Source organism: Microcaecilia unicolor, chromosome 2, assembly GCF_901765095.1.
Source record: "Microcaecilia unicolor chromosome 2, aMicUni1.1, whole genome shotgun sequence".
Taxonomy (NCBI): Eukaryota; Metazoa; Chordata; class Amphibia; order Gymnophiona; family Siphonopidae; genus Microcaecilia; species Microcaecilia unicolor.
Genome location: NC_044032.1, coordinates 363589779 through 363614957, shown reverse-complemented (window position 1 = coordinate 363614957; position 25179 = coordinate 363589779). Strand labels below are relative to the sequence as shown.

At 43.0% G+C, this 25179-nt stretch overlaps 1 protein-coding gene across 4 annotated transcripts in view; it reads right to left on the bottom strand.

Annotated features, from left to right (window-relative positions):
• GTF2E2 (general transcription factor IIE subunit 2) overlaps window positions 1-25179 on the bottom strand; it is a 143810-nt gene that overhangs the window by 12641 nt on the left and 105990 nt on the right. The window lies entirely within an intron of this gene.

Sequence of the window (25179 nt, the reverse complement as noted above, 5' to 3'; positions counted from 1 at the left end):
TGCATTGGCAGCTTCACGGTCCCTTGCCAGTTCAAAGCACACCATCAATGCACCTTACTGGCCAATAGGGAGTCGATCAGTTGCAGCGAATTAACTCCTTCTCTTTGCTTCCATAGCACATACTGGACCTGACAATCTGGAATCCCTGCATGGCAGTTGCCCAATTTTTACCAAATTGACACTATTTTATGTTGTTGGCATTATAGCCCCTATATTCCAAGAGAATGGGATTATTAAAGTGATATCACCTGCATATATGAATGATTTAACACCAATCCCATTTAACTCAGTTCTGTATATAATTTGCGTGTTCCCACCACCTATTCTGATCTCATACTCCCCCAGACTGCTCTTACACAGTCCAGGAATTAACGAACTCCATAATCAGAAGGACTCACTGCTGGCCAATCACCATCTGCTGGCCAAACAAGGGAAATGCACTAGGGAATAAATATGTCATACATTCACATAAGAAGTTTTTTTTTTTTTTGTTACATTTGTACCCCGCGCTTTCCCACTCATGGCAGGCTCAATGCAGCTTACATGGGACAATGGAGGGTTAAGTGACTTGCCCAGAGTCACAAGGAGCTGCCTGTGCCTGAAGTGGGAATCGAAGTCAAGTTCCCTGTTTTGTCACAGTGATATTAAGGAGCTTTGTGGGACTCCACATACTACATCTCATGGTTTTGACAGAATACCTGGCATCCTAACTCCCTAAGGAGGCCTTTTACCAAGGGGAGATAACAATTAGCGCAAGCTAAATGCTAAGAAGCTGAATGGGCTCTTAGCATTTAGCGCATGATAATTGCTAGCACACACTAAATCCATTAGCACAAATCATTGCAGATACAAAGCCCTTAAACCAACTCCATACCCTACCAGTTGTATCATACTCACTCAAGATCACCAAGGGTAAGTTGTGATCTGCCATAATAATCTGTTGACAAGTACACATATAGATTTAATTTTAGATACTAATGTATCCAATATGTTTAGTGGTAGCTATTAAGTCCAGTAGCCACCAATATCCAGCCATTAGCCATAAAGGGATGGGGTGGAGTGAGACAGATACCATATATTACCTGTATAGCGGCAATATTTGGCCACTTTCCCCATCATTCTATATCATTAGCACCTAAAAGGTAAGCCCCACTTGAATGCCAAAATTAAATACTAGCACCTATGTGCATAGTTCAAGTTGGGTGCCAAGCAATATTCTATAACAGACGTGCGCACAAATCGCTTAGCATGTAAACGCAAGGAAGCACTAACATGGGCTGGGCTCCCACTTATGCACTACTGTAAGTTATGCACTGAATTGTCATCATTTAGGTACATACATTTATGCCTGCTATAGACATAGCTTAAGGGGGCACATCTCAAAGTAGGCACGGATGCCACCTTACACTTGTATTCTACAATGGAATCGGAGTGCCCAGATTATCTAAATAGCACTCAGTGCACTGCATTAGACACCTAGCTGGTGATGCCCGGTTATACAATTACCCCTCAGTCCTGTTCCATCAAAGCTGAGTAGAAGTCCTCCACCAACAGTCCTGCCAGTGTGTGTGTTGGGGGGGGGGGGGGGGGGGGTGTTTCACTATCATAATTTCAATAGGGAGGGACAGTCTGTAGGACTCCGGGGAACCTGTCAGTCTCTAGAGACTGAAAGCACAAGATTCAAGCAGCACCCCCACCCCAACTGGCAGTAATACAGTTGGAACACTTCCACTCAGCTTAGAGGGAACAGTGCCCTCCATATGGATAACCTAAGCACGTTACTTAACATGCAATACAGACAATAGCTAGCAATCAGCAGCGAACACATATTCAGCAGTGCTGACTATATATCTGACAGTGAAGATATATATTTTTTTAAATACTGCAATTGGTCTTTAAAAAAAAATCTGCCGACTGCAACCGCTGCAAACTGACCTGATGGCAAACCAAATATTTATTAATACTATTTGGATTTTAAAAAAACCTCTGCTTTTATTAACACGCAAAATGTGTACACAAAGGTGAAACAGAATATACAATGGTTACCAGTATATGGGGGTGGGGGGGGGGGGGGGGGGGGTGGAAGCCTAGAGCAGATACAAACAACTAAAGCTAGATACAGTGTTAGGCAACCTTTTACCCATTCACAATGTGCACAACATGGTACTTTTCATAAGCCTTATAAAATACTCAACCAAACTAGAAAAACACACACATCCATCAACCACATCCATACAAAAGATCCACACAAAAGACTGGTACACAACCGTGTAAACCCGTGTAAGAAAAGTAGAAACAAGGTAAGGGATAATGTATATAAAGTTATTAAAGTGATTTAGGTAGTACAGAAATGTGATGGAGTAATCAATTTCACAGCAACTTATAATTCATCCATTCTGGTTTTGATTTAAAATGGTATGTTCACAATTCAAAAGCTGCAACAGTTAATCTAGAGACCCGACTCTAGAAAGCAGGTGGTGTATGGGAAGCCCATAACTGTAACATAGAAGTCGTGCATTGCAGGGAAACTAATACAGAGATAATCTATAAACAACCCTAAGCGAGCCTCCCCTTTCTCTAGTCATGTATATTAAGAGTTTCTTGTAGCATGGCATCTTAATGAATCCATAGATTCCCTAAAACTGATGCCTAATATCATTATCCACTATATCCATTTGTTTGTGAATATTAAAAGAGAGCCTCTTGTGTATTAAGGCTGTCACCCCTCTGCCTAGATGTAAAAGCAGAATAACCCAAAAGAAAACAAATATCTGCACCTTCCTTTTTCAGATAAGTTAAAATCTTTTTCCTCTTAATGGATGAATGTATTCCTTCTACATTCAGTGTTGCAATGGTCAAATTAACCATTATCAAAAGAAGCCTAGGACATATATACTTTCAAAAGAATGAAACTTACTGTATCGGCCCAGAGAAGGCCGGTGCTAGGCATGATGAGACCCAGGGCAGACGCTAAGGAGAGGGGCTCCAAATGTTGCTTGCAGATTGTTCCTCTTTCAACTTCAGGCACGTTTGGGGCCCCCAACCAGCCCTAGCCCAGAGCCTCCCAGAAGAGTCCACCCGAGTTTTATCCTGAATTGTCCCGATATTCTTTCAGACAGCAAAAAAGCTTAGTCCCCCAAGAAAAGCATGAAACAAAAAATACCAGTTCCAATCCCAAACATCAAACCTTCCATTCATTCTCTCTTTCCCATCGTCCCCCCTCCCCCCTGAACATATATAGTCTACCCATAGCTCTATAAAGCCATTTCCATGGCTCTTATATCATAAAAGTAATTTAGATCTACAAAACAAAACCAAACTGGACTAGTATCTGTGTATCCCAGACCTGATCATACATCAGGAGCAAAGCTAAAGTTGGGTCTTAACAGGCGACAGGGACGAAGGCCATGGGAGGCTGACTAGGTTTGCATATAATCATCAATGCCCCAGAAAACAGTGCATGTCATGAGCAGTATACAGTGCTGGAAGACAAAAAGTATAAACACAAATCAACTCCTGCCTGCTCACTTTCAGGCTTATTTTTGAAAGTGATCGCCGGCGATCTTCCGACATAAATCGGGAGATGGCCGGCAATCTCGCAAAAGCGGCAAAATCGGTATAATCCAAAGCGGCGTTTTTGACACCATCGCTGCTTTCCCGTTGCCGCACTGGCGAAAGTTCAAGGGGGCGTGTCAGAGGCAAAGCGAAGGCGGGAAATGGGCAGGCATGGGCGTGGCTACCAGATGGCCGGCTTTGGCAGATAATGGAAAAAAAAAAGTGACGTTAATCAGTATTTCGCTGGGTTTACTTGGTCCTTTAATTTTCATGATCAAGCTTCAAAAAGGTGCCCCAATTGACCAGATGACCACTGGAGGGAATAGGGGATGACCCCCCCCCCCCATACTCCCCCAGTGGTCACCAACCCCCTCCCACACTAAAATAATAAAAATAAAAAACTTTATTGCCAGCCTCAAATGTCATACCCAGCTCCCTGACAGCAGTATGCAAGTCCCTGGAGCAGTTTTGAATGGATGCAGTGCACTTCAGGCAGGCAGAACCACGTCCATCCCCCCTCTACCTGTTACACTTGTGCTGCTAAGTGCTGAGCCCTCCAAACCCCCCCAAAACCCACTGTACCCACATGTAGGTGCCCCCCTTCACCCATAATGGCAATGGTGTAGAGTTGTGGGGGGGGGGGGGATTGGGGGGTTCAGCACCCAAGGTAAGGGAGCTATGCACCTGGGAGCTATTTGTGTTTTTTTTTTTTTTAATTTTTAGAAGTGCCCCCTAGGGTGCCAGGTTGGTGTCCTGGCATGTCAGGGGGACCAGTGCACTAGAAATGCTGGCTCCTCCCATGACCAAATGCCTTGGATTTCACCGGGTTTGAGATGGCCGGCATTTTTTTCCATTATCGCTGAAAAACAAAACCAGCGATCTCAAACCCGGCGAACTCTGGCATTTGGCCGGGCTAACCCGTATTATCGAAAAAAGAGAGGGGCGGCCATCTTTTTCGAAAATACGATTCCGGCCAGCTGTTGCGCCGCTGCCAAAATAGATCGCCAACGACCTATTTCGCCGGCGACGTTCGATTATGCCCCTCTTTGTGTCCCAAACTATACAGCTGAAAACTGCAGTACACGCATTTTAACACAACAATGGTAAATCTAAGTGTGCAGTAAAAAATCAACAGTCAACAGGTGGGGAAGAATAACCAATGTGATGAAAACAGTGCCAGTCTCTTCATGATATGAGCTTGGCAGTAGGCATCCTGAAACAAACAGAATGCACTCCTCTCCTCCATATCCCATCAAATCACATAAAGAGAAGAGAATAATAACAAATTCTGCAAAAACTCAGGTTACGTTGTGCCCTTCAATTTCCTTGGTCTGCAGGAGCTAGCGGCAGGCTGTACAGGAACCGTTCCAACCCTTCAACAGAATCTACATATAATACCTTGTTCACATGCTGATCCTTTTCTTGAGCTGGGTATAATAAAGATAATTTTATTTTCCTCTTAAAGCTCATTACATAAAAGGCGCCATGGCCTGATGTTTTTCTGCAACTTGTGCTGAGAAATCTTGAAAACAAAACCAGAATACTGTGGTCTCCATACTTCAGCATGTGCTGGGTGCAGTATCCAGCCAGGCTCATCAACTGAGGAATCTGGCGATGACTGATCTAGGCTTGCCATCTCCCTCTTTCTGTTGCCCCAACCAATCAGCTCGCTCAATGAGATGAAGTGCAAAGTGATGCAATTGGAGTGTAGAAATCCAAAACAGTATGTGCTAGGGAGCGAGAGACTGACACACACAGATCAAGAGAGAGCTTAGGTGATAGTGTCTGAGGATCTCAAGGTTGTGAAACAATGTGACAAGGCGGTGGCTGTTACTTTTGATGTGAAGTGTATTTCTGTGAAGTCATTTTGCAATATAAACTTTCATGCAAAGTTCCTTTGTGCAAAGGTTTATGTAAATTTGAAATTAATGAGCAGCGGAAACAGCAGCTCACTAATGCATAAAGCAAAAATGGGCATGGAAGAAAAAGCTTTACATGCCTGTTTTTGTTGAAAAATAACTAGCAGCTTAAATGCTGTAATAATTTTTTTCCAAAGTGTAAAAACAGAACCCACCCCCCCCAACAACACCCTTCATGTTGTGGCATGAAAAAAAATGAAAGGGCCTACCAGCCCAAAGTGGAGGTTTCCCCTCCCCAGCTCTGAGGTAGGGCTAAAAGGATAATTTCCCCTGCCTTCCCAAAGACTCGCCCCTTAGTCATATATTACCCACCCAGCCCTCTCCTCCTCCTCCAACTGCCTGACTCACTTAAAAGGTCTTTGGGTGGGGGGGGGGGGGGGGGGGGGGGGAACAACATCACTATTAGCGGCTACCTACATCAAACTGGTGCTAGCTGACCCTAGCAGTAGTCTGACAGTACTAAAGTTAGAGGGTCAGATGGCCAAATATGCAATATATGTGGATTTTTTTTTCTACAGTGGATTTTGAAATTTATCAGATCGAGACTTGCTCATTCAGCTACAGAAACAATGGGGACAACTTTAAAAGAACTTATAAATAATGGGGTCAATATTCAGTAGCTTCAGCAACTACTTTAATTAAAATGCAAGTGTTTAATATGTATATTCAGTGGATCTGAATACTATATGTATTATCCAGTCACCATGCTGTTTGCTATATGTTTAGTTTAGATCTGCTAACCTGTTATTGATAACCTGCAACACATCATTCAAAACAGCCATGATACCTGAGAATTCGAGGATGGCCAATGTAATGCCAATTTTTAAAAAGGACTTTCATGGGTGATCTGGGAAACTATAGACCTGTAAGCCTGATACTGATGCTGCCAAAATGGTTAAAGCTGTACTAAGGAACAAAATTACTGATCATATAGACAGACATGACTTAATTGGGAATAAGTCAGCATGGGCTCAGTACAGGCAAGTCTTGCCTTACCAATTTATTACTTTTTTTTTTTTTTTTTTAAGATGTACAAGTGGATAATGGTAAGCTGGTTCATACAGTGCATTTGAACCTTCAGAAAGCATTGGACATAGTCCCTCAAGAAGCAGGAGGCAACGCTGTGGACTGTAAACTAGTTAAACAGACTAGAACTGAATGGCCAATTATCCAGATGGAAAAAAAGAGTCACTAGTGAGTGCCCTAAGGTTCTGTATTGGGACTTGTGCTATTTAACAGTCATAGATGATCTAGAGATGGGCACTTGACTTGTCATGCCTAACAAAAAGAAGGAAAACAAACCTTCCACAAATAAGTATAAATAAAACAAAAAGAGTGGAAGGCACCAAAACCACATGCCAGGACAACCAAAGGGCTCAGTTTATTAAAAAATAAACACAAATACAAAAACACAGTTTTCCAGGGGAATAATACAGAAAGGGATCTTCTACGGTGGTATACAGAATGTACTTCAAGGAAAGGAAAACCCACACTGCAGTGTTTTGGCAAAGAATGACTTCATCAGGGGTACTTATAAAAAAAAACAGGTAAAAATAATTAGATAGACTACATGAACATATAAATGAAAAAGAAGAGAAAGATTTAAAAAAAAGAATGAATATTGAAAATACTAAATGAAGGAAACAGAACTATCAAAACCGCGAGTGAAAAGTAATAATAAAGTGTGCTATAAAAATATATTTAAAAAAATGACTCTGTGGTGAATGTGAAACCAAAAGAATGTGAGGTTGCAAAAATTATCCATAAGAAGAAAAAACAATACCATATGTGAGAAATGAATATGAGTGTACAATGATAAAAAAAATATCAAAAGGAGTCCCCAACTGGGCTACATAAATATAGAAACCATTGTCTGTTAAAAAAAAACCCACGGTATTCCTTAGGTATATAATAAAATGCATGGAAGAAAACAAAAAGAATACCTCAAAGAAGTACTTCATGTTTTTCTTCCATTATTCCAGCACAGCAGCACAAGCTTGCTGTGCTGCTGAATGTTTATATAAACCTTTCCTCTAAAGGAAAGGAAAAAATTAATAGAAAATAAGTTATCAGTTAAACCATTAAAAATGTAAGTCATTAATTATAAAAGTATATAAAAATGTGCCATAGCTATAAAATTATGTAATATAAAACCATACCTGAATTCTAAAACTAAGACAAAGATGCCCCCAGATACTGCATAATCACCACTGGCGTACTCTGATAACAAAAGTGCAAAAACCCACGCTGTGACTGAACCAGTATCTAATCATTCAAAACGGATATTTGAAATGATGGCAATAAAACAGACTCTCCGACCACTACGTACAACTGTAATGTGAAATGATAAATATTTACACTGTAGGTTCCTGACAGTTCCCATGATAAGTAGAAAAGCATAACGCACAAGAGACTAATCAGTATATGGAAAATACTCAAACGTGTTTAAAACGTTATGTGAGTAATGGTGGAGAGCGAACAAATATAAGAGAGACCTGACAAAGTGCCACCAGTGTATAATAAAGTGCACAAAACGTATCCAGAAAGGATGCCTTAAAAAGATGGTTGTTTTATGTTTCTAAATGCTAGAACCTATGACTCAGGAGTTTAAATGCTATTACTTATTTCGTTTCTTCATAAGCATATTGATTTATTAAACACTCAGCAGCACAGTAATCCCGTGTCGGGTCTATTGAATTAAAGGACTCTATTGTTCTAGTCTTGAAGGCCCATTTGTGCTTCTTTTTTCGTTGATGATCAAAGTCAAACTAGAACAGGTTCTTAACTTTTTTTTTTTTTTAATTTGTGGTTCCCATACCCCTCATACCCCCTTCTTAAACCTTATGTCCACTAGTGGCTACTGACAGCTACACATATTGCTGTTAGCTGCTAACAATGCTAACGTTGTTAAAATGACAGTAGCACATATTATACTACCAATAATTGTCCTAAATAACTGCCTGCACTGTCTAGAAAGTTAAAAAAAAATTGCCTCAGATTAAGACCCTTCTCCGCACCCTGTTTGTCCTCTTCCTGCATCACTGGTTAAGAACCCTGAACTAGACCATTTAAAAAGCCATGGTATGCCATTTGATCTGAAGATATGGTACAACATTAACTCACTGTTGGATAAGTATTACTACAGCACAGCTAGCCAGAACACCTGACACAATGCAAGCAAAAGTTACCTTTGCTTATGAAACAAAGCCTTCAGACAATTTGAACTACGATATCTACAAAACACTAAGTACCTTCAGTGTGAACTAAATTACTCCAGCAGAGATGAGGTCATTTTTTTTTAAAAAGAACCCCCCATTCAAACAGAAATCCAAAAAGGCAGTCTCCCTTCTGATACAGAAGAGCAGAGGGGACTTGCATATCCTTTACATCACAGTAGCTGTCATCCATGGCATTCAGCAAGGCTCTTAGAAGCAGCCTGGAATGTCTTATCATGGCAGAGACTGGTACGGTTACACCTCCTTTCATTCCAAGGGCCATGAGGTTATACAGATGCTATCAAGCAGATTCAGCTCACTATCCATAAATAACTACTCAGGGTAACTACCGCACTCCATTTGTTTCCCACTTTCTTATTCTTGAACATACTATATCAGGTGAGCGAATATTTATTTCAGAAGCCCTGTCACTGCAACACACACAAAAAAAAAAAAAAAAACATGGGGAAAAGATAGGAGGGGATAGATTGAGAAGGAAGGAGATCTGCCTTTGGAATGAGTGCACCCATTAAATGAAGGGAGATGCCAGTGTGCCCATTGTAGATACACTGGCTATTGCGGAACTACTTTCCTAAATACTTAGGACAAAGGGCACCACAGGTCATTGTACCAAATGAATGTGAAATAATTCACTAATTAGGTCACTGAGACCCCGATGATCATAGGCAAATGCGGGCGCTAGACGCCATTAGCGCCGGACTAGTGCCTGCGTTTGCCACCACCCGATAAGAGCCAGTGAGCTCACCGGCTCTGAACACGAGTACGCAAATGCACATTAAACTGGTCATTACTTATTCCTCCCCAATGCTCAGCGATGCACCAAACAAGGGCACTGCTACTGTAGCAAACCCTACCGTCAGCTCAGCTGCCATTAGGGTTTGCCAGGGCATTGGGGAGGAATAGGGGACCATGTTCAGCATGTATTTGCATGCTTCCAGGCCCCACCGGGCACAAGGGGGCCTGAAGGTCCGGTAAACCTTCAGACCCCCCCCAACTCTCTCAAACACAAGAGGTCCTGAAGAACCGGTGAATCCCCAGACCTCTCAACCCCCCCCCATGCTGTTGTGGGTCCAGTGGATCTCCCCCCAACCCCCCCCCCCCCCCCATATACCATTTACCTAGCATTCCCTACTCCTCTGCTAGGTGCCATCTCAAAATGGCAGCACCCTGTCCAGTGCATCCTGGGATGTGCTGGATGGGGCTTAACTTCCATATGGGCAGGGCATCACCATTTTGAAGTGGCATCCAGCAGAGGAAGGAGTGCTAGTCTCTCCTCATCCAACTAAAGGTATATGGGGTGGGGGTTGACCACCCCACTGCTAGATCATCAAGGCTAGCCTTCTGGGGGTCGGGTCTGGTCCGGGCCCGTCACAGGTCCCACTGGACCCAAGACGGCATTTGGGGGGGAGGGGGTGTATGGGGCTGGGCATGCAGGTCCAGGTTTGACAGACCTGGGAGAAAATCCTGCACATCAAACCTCTTCTGCAGGAGGATTGTGTCACAGCACATGCCCAGGCACAATGCTCCTGCAGAAGTATCCCGATGATCAACACTAATAAAATACATAAATTTGATATTAGTGTTGATCATAGGGGCTTCCCGCACTGTTCAGACAGCAATTTTACTGCGATGTTCGGAACAGTGCGGGGAAATTGATCATCTTCTAGTATTACAAAAGCTATGCAAGATTTGAAATTATCGCAGGAATTTTCTGCTAATAAAAACAGACCCAGATGCTCAAAGCTTACCAGAGTTGTAATGTTCTATTTTTAGCTGGTTTTACATGTACAGTGGGGGAAATAAGTATTTGATCCCTTGCTGATTTTGTAAGTTTGCCCACTGACAAAGACATGAGCAGCCCATAATTGAAGGGTAGGTTATTGGTAACAGTGAGAGATAGCACATCACAAATTAAATCCGGAAAATCACATTGTGGAAAGTATATGAATTTATTTGCATTCTGCAGAGGGAAATAAGTATTTGATCCCCCACCAACCAGTAAGAGATCTGGCCCCTACAGACCAGGTAGATGCTCCAAATCAACTCGTTACCTGCATGACAGACAGCTGTCGGCAATGGTCACCTGTATGAAAGACACCTGTCCACAGACTCAGTGAATCAGTCAGACTCTAACCTCTACAAAATGGCCAAGAGCAAGGAGCTGTCTAAGGATGTCAGGGACAAGATCATACACCTGCACAAGGCTGGAATGGGCTACAAAACCATCAGTAAGACGCTGGGCGAGAAGGAGACAACTGTTGGTGCCATAGTAAGAAAATGGAAGAAGTACAAAATGACTGTCAATCGACAAAGATCTGGGGCTCCACGCAAAATCTCACCTCGTGGGGTATCCTTGATCATGAGGAAGGTTAGAAATCAGCCTACAACTACAAGGGGGGAACTTGTCAATGATCTCAAGGCAGCTGGGACCACTGTCACCACGAAAACCATTGGTAACACATTACGACATAACGGATTGCAATCCTGCAGTGCCCGCAAGGTCCCCCTGCTCCGGAAGGCACATGTGACGGCCCGTCTGAAGTTTGCCAGTGAACACCTGGATGATGCCGAGAGTGATTGGGAGAAGGTGCTGTGGTCAGATGAGACAAAAATTGAGCTCTTTGGCATGAACTCAACTCGCCGTGTTTGGAGGAAGAGAAATGCTGCCTATGACCCAAAGAACACCGTCCCCACTGTCAAGCATGGAGGTGGAAATGTTATGTTTTGGGGGTGTTTCTCTGCTAAGGGCACAGGACTACTTCACCGCATCAATGGGAGAATGGATGGGGCCATGTACCGTACAATTCTGAGTGACAACCTCCTTCCCTCCGCCAGGGCCTTAAAAATGGGTCGTGGCTGGGTCTTCCAGCACGACAATGACCCAAAACATACAGCCAAGGCAACAAAGGAGTGGCTCAGGAAGAAGCACATTAGGGTCATGGAGTGGCCTAGCCAGTCACCAGACCTTAATCCCATTGAAAACTTATGGAGGGAGCTGAAGCTGCGAGTTGCCAAGCGACAGCCCAGAACTCTTAATGATTTAGAGATGATCTGCAAAGAGGAGTGGACCAAAATTCCTCCTGACATGTGTGCAAACCTCATCATCAACTACAGAAGACGTCTGACCGCTGTGCTTGCCAACAAGGGTTTTGCCACCAAGTATTAGGTCTTGTTTGCCAGAGGGATTAAATACTTATTTCCCTCTGCAGAATGCAAATAAATTCATATACTTTCCACAATGTGATTTTCCGGATTTAATTTGTGATGTGCTATCTCTCACTGTTACCAATAACCTACCCTTCAATTATGGGCTGCTCATGTCTTTGTCAGTGGGCAAACTTACAAAATCAGCAAGGGATCAAATACTTATTTCCCCCACTGTACATTGTATGCCTAATGCGCAAAGGATTTCGGCACTGCTTTTACTGTGGCTGAAAACTAGATGCAAATGTACTAAAATGAGCTCATTAGTATTAAAAACAAGCATTCCATGTGATGCACAGACGTTTCCGTGCAATGCATAAAAGGGAGCGCCTACTTGCAATGTTTAGAATTTTCTGGCAGGTCCAAAGTGGCACTGTATGTGAAAGGGCAGCTTCTCGGTGGAGTGGTCTGCAGCACTTTTCACATGTGGCTTGTTATCATATGCATGTGTGTGTGCCCAAACAGTATTGCAACCTTGAAAAATGAAAAAAGGAAAAATTGTTCTGGTTGCCATACATAAAATACAATAATAAAAAAAAGAAAAAGGTAAACAAGAATAGTCCATGAATGTACGCTTATGACATACGCCTTGATGGTAGGGTTCAAAGAGCAGTTGCCATTTTTCAAGCCTCAGCATGTGCAGAACATCGACGCTTACCGCAAGACTGTTCTGTGCATGTGCCTTGTGCTTTCCCAACTGAACTGCATGCAGCCTTTTCGCATATCTCATTTGCATGCAATTTCCTTTGAGCATGAATTGCTATTCCTCGTTCGGTAAGTTCAGCAGCAACTATACATGCATGCAGCTACTACTGACTTTTGGCATCAGCCCCAAAGCAGGCTCAAAACACAAACCACAAAATAACACATAAGACAACCCTCCATTCAAAGTATGTACGACAATTGCAGGTTAAAATTCCAAGAGATCAGCCTGTATTTGTTGTTCTCTGATGGTATAGAAAACGAGCAACAATTGTAATAAATAATACCAATGTTGTAGTTCAGCACCCTGCCCGAGACATGGACTGCATCAGGTGCTATGTGTGCACATTGTCACTGCAGGTTTGGCACTGCAGTGCCAGTACAGAGAAAGGGAAGGTGATAAACAAGGCACAGATGTTACTGCTCCAAATCAACTATCAATAAAGTTTCACATGTGTTATGTGACAAATCAAAATGTAACTACTGCAGGGATGTGTGCCAACAGAGGCTGAAAAAGAAGAGAATGGCACACAAGCTGCAAACTGTGCAACTAAGCACATATCACAGGTCCCCCAGTCACTCACATAGGAAAAGCATTCAGCATAAGGGGGTCGTTCACATGCTTATCTTCAAATGTGCTATATATCATTCAGTGCAAGAAATGTGATGATGTCATGTTGAAGACAAGAGGCCAGATGCTTAAGACAAGAATCGATTTATACTGACACCACAATAAACACCTCAGTCCTCAAAGCTAACCAGGGTGACACCTCAGTGGGAATGCACTTTGCAAAATCAGAGCACTGTACCAATGACTTCATGGTCAGAATACTACAAGGAAAATTTAAAACAATCCAGGAACATAAGACCTTTGAAGTTAAAAATAATGAAATATTTGGACACCCACCAGACAGGGCTTAAAGATCTGTGTTTCCTATCACATTATAAATCATAAAATTATACTGCTTTCTCACCCTCTTTTCTTTTACACCATAATATTTATTGAAAAAGTTTGTTTTAACAAACATAGATTGATCAAAATTTGACAAGTCCAATAAGCAGCAATAATACACCACCACCACCATTCCCCCTCCCCCAGGCCCAAAGTTAAATATCTGTTTGTATAGTTTTAACTGAATACATACAGCACAGTGCAACATCTATATATATAAAACTCACCCTCAACGTTCTGAAGACAGTGACGTCAGTGAAGCCAAGCCCTGACTTCCTTCAAAAAGGTTCGAAGGTTCGTGGTGGTGAAGCCACCAAAATCGCTCCAGGCCCCGCCCTTGAGGGCGGAGCAATGGCAGCACAACGAAGGGGTTGGCAGGGAGGGAGGCAGGGGGGCTGGGAAATCGCTCCGGGCCCCGCCCTTGCGTCAAACGTCATGACGTTGAGGGCGAAGCAATGCCAGAACAACGAAGGGTTTGGCAGGGAGGGAGGGAGGCAGGGAGGGAGGGGGGGGGGGGGTGTTGCCGACGAAAACCTTGATGGCAGAACAACGAAGGGGTTGGGCAGGGAGGGGGGGTGTTGGCGGCGAAAACCTTGCTAGCGCCCATTTCATTTGCTCAGAAACGGGCCTCTTTTACTAGTAGAACATAATAGCTTATGGCAAATCTGGAACAAACTCTTCAGGGCTTGTAGTAAACCAGGGAGAAAGACAGAAGGAGCAGGGGATCGTAGATACTGAACAAAACAATTATTCCAGGATATGGAATACCCGCCTTTCCCTCTTAACTCTCCCACTGCACCTGACTCCATTGCAAATCAAAATCCTTTCGGAACCCTTTTAAGTTGATTGGTGGTAGACTCAAACACAGGAAGTTCTTCTTCTACTGCCACCCTCCAATCTTGAAGGGTGGAGCGCAGATCTCATCCTCAAGTCTGCCTTTCACATATTCCACTCTCTTTGTTAGCACCGCCAGCTTCTCATCCAGATTATTCACCACCCATGTCCACAATTTCTATTTTGGCCTCCCTAAGCTCCTGCAGAAACATCTGCAGGAGTTGTTCATTGTCTTGTGCTGCCTGCTCGTTCTCAAGCAAACAAGCTGCTGGCGGAGTTGAACCAGTGTCCTTGCACTCCACTCCAATCCCCAGCTTCGCGGCCTGAGATGCATACATCTTTGTCGGGGTGGCCTTGGTTTTAATGTGCTGAGCTTGGGTAAACACTATTTCAATCGTGTCATTTCTTTCTGCCCTCCGGCAGGTTTGCTGCTCTAAATCATGGTGGTGTGGCTAGTCTCTTGGGAGGCACTGAGACAAGAAATATGGAGTGAAGTTACTTGCGTCCATGCTGAATGGCAGCCAAACTGGTGTTTTGTCACCCTCTGATCACCCTCCATCTCTCCTTGTTTCTCACCTCCCAACTCCTACCTTTCTCCCTAAAACTGTCATTGGAACACTTTTGTGTTTCACTTATATATTCTGATGTGTCATCTTTTGCTCATTTCTGACCTGAAGGTATTGTCTTCAAAAGCTAGTCCAATATACTGTCGTATCTTCTTGTCTTGCTTCTATTTATTCCAGCAAAAAGAAGTTTACCACAAATTTATGAAAATCTCTTTTCACTAAACATCAAATGTGGTTTTAAACACCTCGTGTCACAACAAAATCTATACACAAGTGAAAAAGAGGAAGAAAATCCAATGGAGGAAAAAACCTCTAAGTCTGCGGTACTTACTTCTTCAATCAAACATAGTACCCAGCAGAACTTTCATTCATCATCGGCTCCAAAAAAACACTCCATCCACTCTTGTTTCTTCGCTTCTACTTCATTTCACTTTCATTTTCAACAAATATCTTTATAATTTTTATATTTTAGGCAGTGCTGAGGAAGAAGAGAAAAAATGGAGGAAGAGCCCTGCGGTTGAGGTAAATGCGGAGGGGGGGGGGGTAGAGGAAGGATCTGTATTAAAAACAGCTGGCATTAAAAAGCTATTAATGCATTAATTGCCCACCCCTACATGTTACCTTTATACATCAAGGACTGAATTCTATAAGTGTTGCCTTAAAAAAACAGTGGTTAGCACTATTCTAATAACTGTGCTTAAAGTTAGTGAATGTTTACAGATTAGTGCCCGACGCTAAGAACTGCAATCTACATTTAGGTGATACTATTTACACCAAGTAAACCTCGCGCCGATCCTCTTTATTCTATAACTGTTAGGCTTTCAAGAAGAACCTGGATTTATGAGCCCTTGGACCTCTGCCGAGGAGCGACAGTGGCAGGCAAAACCACCCCCAAACCAAAGACAAGGCAGAACAGGACTGGAACCCCGGACTGGAATGCAGCCGAGGCAAACAAACTGGAACAGGCAGAACAGGAACAGCTAGACTTCACCTGCGCTTGACCACCGTTCCCCAGGGGTTGAGCCCCTGGGTGCAGGCGGCCGGCAGGACTTACCGGACAGGGCAGGAACTGGATGCCAACAGGAGGAGTGGCCTAGTGGTTAGGGTGGTGGACTTTGGTCCTGGGGAACTGAGGAACTGAGTTCGATTCCCGGCACAGGCAGCTCCTTGTGACTCTGGGCAAGTCACTTAACCCTCCATTGCCCCATGTAAGCCGCATTGAGCCTACCATGAGTGGGAAAGCGCGGGGTACAAATGCAACAAAAATTAAATAAATAAATACACAGGGTCAAGGAAACACAAGGGAGGTTAGGCAGAATATTAGACTAGGACTCTCAGTCAAACAATACCACACTAGGTAGAAAGCAGACAGGCACAAGAACAAGGACTAAAAGCTGCCAAGCAGCCACTAGGCAAGATACACAGACAGACTAAAGAGCAAGGACTGAAAGCTGCCAAGCAGCCACTAAGAAGGAAACACAGACAACCAAGAACTAGACAAGGAATACAGATAAGAAACAAGACTAGGAAACAAGCAATAACATACAAGCTAAGCTACACAAAAACTAGAGTAGAACCAGGCAAGGATTTCAGACAATAAACAGACTAGGCCGAAGTGCAACAGAGAACACCACATACCCAGAGACCTTAGGTGATGCAAAGGCAAAGCAGAAAAGTTTCCAGGTGGCTAATAAGCCCATCAGCAGCTGAGGCTCAAGCTGCAGCAATCTCAAAGCAGCTAAGGGTGAGGCTAGCTGCCAAAGTTCAAACCAAGTCTAGAGGGCTAGAATATCTGGACTGGACCTGAAAGAAAGCCTGGAATGTATAGGGAGACAGCAAGACAGTCTATGGCAGCCACCGGTTCTGACCACCAGAGGGCGAGGCGAGCACAGCCAAGGGAAACAGTCACCATCGTGACAATAACATGCGTAAATTCAAGGAACGTCCCTGATCAGCCCCAACCCTCCCATGGCTGCGCCCACTTTTTCGACCTGCACATAAAATTTATGAGTAATTTTTAACTAAATCCAATTAACACCAATTGCTTGTTAAAATCTCAATTAATCGGAGCTAATTGGCAATTTGGGGGTAAATGCGTAAAGCTGAATCCTCTAAAAATTTATTTTCTCAAAATAACAAAGCTTTTGAAAAAGTGTGTAGCTAATTTAGTGGGCTAGTGGTGGTTAATCCTGCCCCAGTGCTCTTTCCTTGAACAGTATATAAAACATTTGGTGTACAAGTCGGAGCTTGTATATTGCCAGTGACAGATGCAACAAAAAAGCTTCAAGTACAAAGGAATGTAAGTGTAAAGATTACATGGTGCAGAAATACAGGCTGTGATGCAGGACAGCAGAGTCTTGATTTAGCATGTTCAAGGGCTACACTGCCGGACAATGTGTCTGGGTCTCAGCACTGCATCTCTACTTCACTCAGGCTCAAGAGCTTACCATCTGAATTTTCCTTTCCATCTACCTCAGGAACTTAGCAGCAGTGTCTAAAATGGCTAGGTATTGAGGAGATGAAGTCAAAATTAAGACAATGGCAGGGTACCGTACAATACTCCAAAAGCAGTTTTACAGTGCCATCAAGTGGCGAAAATAGTTCCTTTTTTTTTTTTTAAAGTGACCCTTGAAGTTGCCAAAGAAAATTAGATTTAGACAAGTATTATTATTATTTATTGCATTTGTATCGCACATTTTCCCACCTATTTGCAGGCTCAATGTGGCTTACATAGTTTTTTAATGGCTTACATAGTTTACCTATTACTAGTGTGTTTTTTCTAGCAAAAAAGGTGCCGGTACTCAAATGCTAGGCCACCCTTCAGGGGCGAGGTGATCACTGAGGGACCCACTCCACAATAGCCAGACCCCCTGCAACCAGCCACAGAATCTATGACAAGACAGAATTGGTATTTAGAGCCTGAGCTCTTTCATTAAAACTTGAGGTCCATGGGTCAATTTTACCACAATAGAAAAGGTGCCGGTACTCAGTACCCCCTCAAAAAAAGCCCTGCCTATTACCCACTGCATGATTTTCTAGCGTGAAGATTTGAAAAGAAAAGGTGTATACACGAATTCTGCACTAAAAGGCCACAGTTTATACCACGAGAAATGGAAAACAAAAGTGCAATGAAGCTAAATACTAAAGCTCAAAGACACACTAATTGTGTTTAGTGAAAGGAACATTTAGGTTAATGTTGCCAGAAGCCTCTTACATCTTGCATATACACAAACGTGGTCTAAGCACTGTCAGATCTAAGCAGCAAGAAGCTGTCCGTTAACCAGCTTCATACTTCACATACAGGGGGTGTACACCTGCCAATCTACAGCACACATTATTCTGTGGTGCTTTAAGCAAACAGCGCAACAAGGGTTCTGTGGGGTTCAACAAAACCTTGTTATCAGAGCCAAGTATACAGACAATGAGCTGTTGGGGAAGTTTTTGCTTTTCTTTTTTGCAGATAAAAATACAATTTATCTGTTCTGAGGCAAGACTGGTGAGTGATTGTAAAGTAAATATGGTAGGAACTGCAAACTCAGCAGTTTGAAATTAAGGCTCCAGGACACAGTTTGAACAAGGTAAGTGTGGGGCAGAAGTTACCAAAAGAAAACAGAACTGGGCCAATTAAGGTCTTTATGTCCAAATTTGAGATGGGGAAGCTACCGGTTAGTACAGTTGTGAACACAGGTTTAGGAATCCCTGGTCAAATTGTTTCAGTAAATTCCTCCTAAATCAACAGTAGGCTGTTCCTTTACTTCAGTTTGTAAAATTAACATGTATGCAAAAGCAAGCTTGTAGTGGTTTTGCACTATGCCCTATTACTACTGCTACTACTATTTAACATTTCTAGAGTGCTACAAAGTGTACGTAGCGCTGTACAAACACAGAAGAAAGACAGTCCCTGCTCAAAGAGCTTACAATCTAATAGACAAAAAGTAAAGCATTTAAATTTAAAGTATTTAAGCAGTCAAGCACAAGAGAACAGTCACAGAAGGACCGAAGAAGTTGAAGGGCACATGTAGCCAGCCTTTGGGGCACATGTAGCCAGTCAGGTTTTCAGGATACATAATGAATATGCATGAGATGGATCTGCATACAAGGGCAGTAGTACATGAAAGTTTACCTTATGCATATTCATTGTGGGTATCCTGAAAACCTGACTGGCTACATGTGCCCCAAAGGCTGGATTGAGAACTCCTGCTCTATTCCTTTAGTCAGTCTATAAATCTGTAACTAATACGATTTTTGCTCAGGCGTTTTGACTATCTATGGTAGACTGTTTTTTTTTTTTTGGAGAACAGTTTCTTCCCATTTGCATTTGTTTATAGGGCATGGTAAATGGTGGCATTTTGGGGGGGGGGGGACACTTCTATAAAGGGGTGCCAAACAGGAACCTATTGTATAAGGAAAGAAGGTGCTGGTTAAATGCTCATGCCCAAATGCTAGGGATACGTATATATTATCCTATATGTTACTCTGTACCATGTGTATGCCCACCTATTAAATAACCGTTATGTCAGATATGGTTGTACTTACAGAAAAGCGCTTATGCAGATTTTCGGTATATACTGGCATTCTAATCACTTATATGTGAATTCAGTGTGTAAATATTGGTGCCCTATTTATACAATTGCTCCAATAAAGGCCAAAATGGCCCATCCAGTCTGTTCAGAAGCGACGTGTCCAACTGAGCAGATGCATAAAAAAATTCCTTTATGAAAGCCAACACCCAAAGTCCTTTCCCTGTGTTCCTCACCAAACATATTACAGTACCACCACTGCCTTTAGGGCTGCAACTCCTACTCTGTCTGGGTTCTCCTTTAAGACTGCAACTTTCCCTTTATGAGGGCTATCCAAATGCGTCATTTCCATTCTTTTATCACTGGGGATCCCCCTAAGTTTATCCCATGCTTGCTTTTTTTTTTTAGTCCAATATCATATTTTTATTTCTACCACCTCCTCTGGAAGTACATTTTAGCTCTTCACTACTGTTTAGGTGAAAAAAATAAAAAACATTTTCTGACATAATTTCCCAGTCTACCCCCTTGAGGATTCACATTGTGATCTTTAGTTTTAAGAGCAGCCTTTCCACTGAAAAAGGTTTCTTCTTAAGCGTTAATACCTTTTAAGTATTTAAATGTCTCGGTCATACCTCCTCTGTCTTTTATTTTCTGCAGAGTACATATATATATATATATATATATATATATATATATATATATATATTTAGATCCCAAAGTCTCATTTCATGACTTCTGCCTGCAACCATTATATTGCCCTTCCCTAAGTAGCCTCTAACCTACTGTTATCTATTTATTTATTTATTTACAGCATTTGTATCCCACATTTTCCCACACACAAGCAGGCTCAATGTGGCTTACAAGTCAATAAGAAATAGGATCAGGTATGGGAGGGGGTACATGTGTAAAATAAGGTACAAAATAATAAGGAATAAAATGGTCCTTTGAGGCAATATAATGTAGAGTCTATTGAGTAGCAACAGTAGGGTAGGCCTTACAAAACAGGTCTTTCAAGAGCGCCTAAAGTCTTGATGATTATGCAGCGTTTTCACACATTTAGATATGGCCTCCAGAAATGAACATAATATTCAAAGTGAGGCCTCATCAATGACCTGTAAATATGAACAATCACTTCTTTGTATCTTCTGGTTATGCCTTTCCCTATATATACCAGCATCCCTTTGTCTCTAACTACCATCCTATCACACTGTTATGTTATCTTGAGACCATCAGACACTATCACCTGGAGGTCTTTCACCCAACTGGTAAGGTCAGTGACTCATCCTTCACCATGTAGCATTCTTTAGGATTTCTTTACCCCAATTTGTTGGGGAGGGGGGAGTTTAAAAGTATTTAGATTTGGAGATATGTGAAAGTAAATCATCAAGTCAAAGGAAATAAACAGGGTGAAACAAATACAAACAATGTCCAATACTTTGTTAAATAAGAAGTACCAGTGATCAAAGGCAGAGTAAATTGAAGCAACTAGTTTTGTAGCATGTCCCTTTTAATTTAAACCTGCTACAAGACAGCACAAAGGCTAACCTTTCATATTCTTTCAGTCAACACACACTTAACACACAGATCAAAATGGCTCATTCAATCTAGTTTGTTTAGTTGTATAAACATATACAGAAAAATTTGGAAATGCAACCCAATACCAGCTCCACCACCTCCTGAAGCTTTTATAGCAAGCCTCTCAACTTTTGCACATCTGTCCCAACCAAGCTCAAAAACCATAATAAACTATGGTCTACACCATGCTTTCTTAGGCCCTGATGCACTTGTACTGCCGCTGTTGAGGGTTAACTGCTACTCCATGCATACCACTTCGATGCATTTTTTTTTTAAACTACCTCTCTGAGTAAGTTACCCCAGTATGCTTCATTTCTGTTCTCTTGCCACAATGGATTAAACTGCTAGAAGATGCAGTCAAGATTGGTAGTGTCGCTGTGTCTATAAAAGGTTGGGCAACTTCCCGAGGAACAGGTTAATATTTAACAAAACAGGCTAGCTGCGTGTAGTTACAAAACAGTGCATGAATGGTAAGAGTCACCCTATATTTGCATATATGCTACTACTCTAATCATTTACACAGGCAACTAGCGCATACATGTTAGCGCCTACTTTACAGAATTACCCCCTATAAGCCCAATCTTGGTTCCGTCCCTCACTGGCACAGGCTTGATGCTTGTAAAGTCTACATACAAGCCTAGCTTCCCTACAGAAAAACCTCAGCCCTGTATCCCAACTTTCCAACATGGACAAACCTCTCACACATGCTATCTTTTCCCCTATCCTTGGGCCCCTCTTTTTTTCTATTTTGCAGTGTGTGTGGGTCCCTAGGGACTTGAGCTATCCTCAATAGCTCCTGCCTTGCTGGTGCACTTCTTCATACATGCTTGCTGACCCATGGTTCCCCTTTGTCCCATGTAACTGTGACTGAGTAAACAGGTCTTTTGTTAATAAATAGCTAAATAATGAACACATCTGCATTTTCCAATGATCTCAACTAGGATTGTTGCAGTTATAGACATAAGGAGAAAACATGCTCAGTGCACTTTACCAGTCTAGTGGGCTGCAACTAAAGTAGCACATCCAAAAATGTTGAGAATGGCCGATTTTTCATGTAATGAGCCTACAAGAAGTCTGAAAAATTTTACGTTTGAACTTCTATAACATTTTTATTTTTTTTTCCACATAGAAGGATAAGGTTTGGATTCTTGTATTACAAATTTGTTTGCTCCAACAGAATTCACTACAACCACAATTTTTGTTTCTGATGACTTTAATCTGTTTTTCTCAAAAGATGGTCATAAATGACCCAGGACTAATAAATTCCAGTATACAATACTTATATTCATAAATAATCCTAACACAATAAGAATCAGCAAGTTTCACGTAATCAACACAGAAACACAAAAAATGGCAGAAGATAAAGACCATGTGGCTTAACCAGTCTGCTCATTCATGCTGCCTACTATCCCTTCCCCATGTCCACATATCTCCATGTCCAGCCCTCAGAGAAGACCAGTAATGCCTAACCTGTAGATACTGCATCAAGTTATTGTTTGTAAGATCCCAGCGCCTCTTCACTTGGTCAAAAGTACCAAAGGAGTCCTGTCCATTTGCAAATAATTGACCCAGATTCCTACAGCCCTTTTCTCTCCATTTAGTAAATACCGAGTGTCCCATACCCGCCTGGAATGCTTCGTTACTCACCATACCCAGAAAGGGAGAGGCATCCGATGAGCATTGCTAGTGCCCTCTCCACCACAGCCACGCTCTACTCAGAGGCTTCAAAAATCCCAATTTGCTTGTGATTTTGGGATTACTGCTAGAGCTCATATGGATTAGATTTATGAAAGACCATGGGCAGCTCCACTCTTCTAACCCACCATGAGGCAAAAAACGGTAGTACCCTTCTATCCCTTCAAAGATAAAACACATCAGCGCCACCACATTATACATGCGAAGGTCAGGGAGATCCAGGCCCCCCCAAATCCTTATTAAGGGAAAGCTTTTGATACCCTATCCTTGCCCATTTCCCTCGCCATATGAAGGAGCGGATTATAGAGCGAAACAAGCGCTCTTCCCTCCTTAGAACCCAGGTAGGAGCTGCTTGTATCGGGAATAAAATCATTTTTACCAGGGCTATTCTGCCCATCAGGGAGAGTGGCAGGTCCTTCCACCTGTCACACAGCAGTCTGGACGGCTTCCTAAAGGAAAAGTCCATAGACCGTTATTAAATGGACTTGGGGAAAATCCACTATTTGTGGGATAAGCAGTATGTATTTATTTATTGCATTTGTATCCCACCTTTTCCCACCTTTTTGCAGGCTCAATGTGGCTTTCAATACATCTTGAAAAATAGGAGACATTAGAAAATAAACATTTAGTATTACAGAGGAATCTTGGGCAATATGATAATGAAAAAGCAAGATAAAGCGAATGCTACATACCTGTAGAAGGTATTCTCCGAGGACAGCAGGCTGATTGTTCTCACTGATGGGTGACGTCCACGGCAGCCCCTCCAATCGGAATCTTCACTAGCAAAGTCCTTTGCTAGTCCTCGCGCGCATGCGCGGCCGTCTTCCCGCCCGAAACCGGCTCGAGCCGGCCAGTCCAGTATGTAGCAAGACAATACCAGGGAAGACACAACTCCAAAGGGGAGGCGGGCGGGTTTGTGAGAACAATCAGCCTGCTGTCCTCGGAGAATACCTTCTACAGGTATGTAGCATTCGCTTTCTCCGAGGACAAGCAGGCTGCTTGTTCTCACTGATGGGGTATCCCTAGCCCCCAGGCTCACTCAAAACAACAACCATGGTCAATTGGGCCTCGCAACGGCGAGGACATAACTGAAATTGACCTAAAAAAATTTACCAACTAACTGAGAGTGCAGCCTGGAACAGAACAAACAGGGCCCTCGGGGGGTGGAGTTGGATCCTAAAGCCCAAACAGGTTCTGAAGAACTGACTGCCCGAACCGACTGTCGCGTCGGGTATCCTGCTGCAGGCAGTAATGAGATGTGAATGTGTGGACAGATGACCACGTCGCAGCTTTGCAAATTTCTTCAATGGAGGCTGACTTCAAGTGGGCTACCGACGCAGCCATGGCTCTAACATTATGAGCCGTGACATGACCCTCAAGAGCCAGCCCAGCCTGGGCGTAAGTGAAGGAAATGCAATCTGCTAGCCAATTGGATATGGTGCGTTTTCCCACAGCCACTCCCCTCCTGTTGGGATCAAAAGAAACAAACAATTGGGCGGACTGTCTGTTGGGCTGTGTCCGCTCCAGATAGAAGGCCAATGCTCTTTTGCAGTCCAATGTGTGCAGCTGACGTTCAGCAGGGCAGGAATGAGGACGGGGAAAGAATGTTGGCAAGACAATTGACTGGTTCAGATGGAACTCCGACACGACCTTTGGCAAGAACTTAGGGTGAGTGCGGAGGACTACTCTGTTATGATGAAATTTGGTGTAAGGGGCCTGGGCTACAAGGGCCTGAAGCTCACTGACTCTACGAGCTGAAGTAACTGCCACCAAGAAAATGACCTTCCAGGTCAAGTACTTCAGATGGCAGGAATCCAGTGGCTCAAAAGGAGGTTTCATCAGCTGGGTGAGAACGACATTGAGATCCCATGACACTGTAGGAGGCTTGACAGGGGGCTTTGACAAAAGCAAACCTCTCATGAAACAAACAACTAAAGGCTGTCCCGAGATCGGCTTACCTTCCACATGGTAATGGTATGCACTGATTGCGCTAAGGTGAACTCTTACAGAGTTGGTCTTGAGACCAGACTCAGACAAGTGCAGAAGGTATTCAAGCAGGGTCTGTGTAGGACAAGAGCGAGGAGCTAGGGCCTTGCTGTCACACCAGACGGCAAACCTCCTCCACAGAAAGAAGTAACTCCTCTTAGTGGAATCTTTCCTGGAAGCAAGCAAGACGCGGGAGACACCCTCTGACAGACCCAAAGAGGCAAAGTCTACGCTCTCAACATCCAGGCCGTGAGAGCCAGGGACCGGAGGCTGGGATGCAGAAGAGCCCCTTCGTCCTGCGTGATGAGGGTCGGAAAACACTCCAATCTCCACGGTTCTTCGGAGGATAACTCCAGAAGAAGAGGGAACCAGATCTGACGCGGCCAAAAAGGAGCAATCAGAATCATGGTGCCTCGGTCTTGCTTGAGTTTCAAC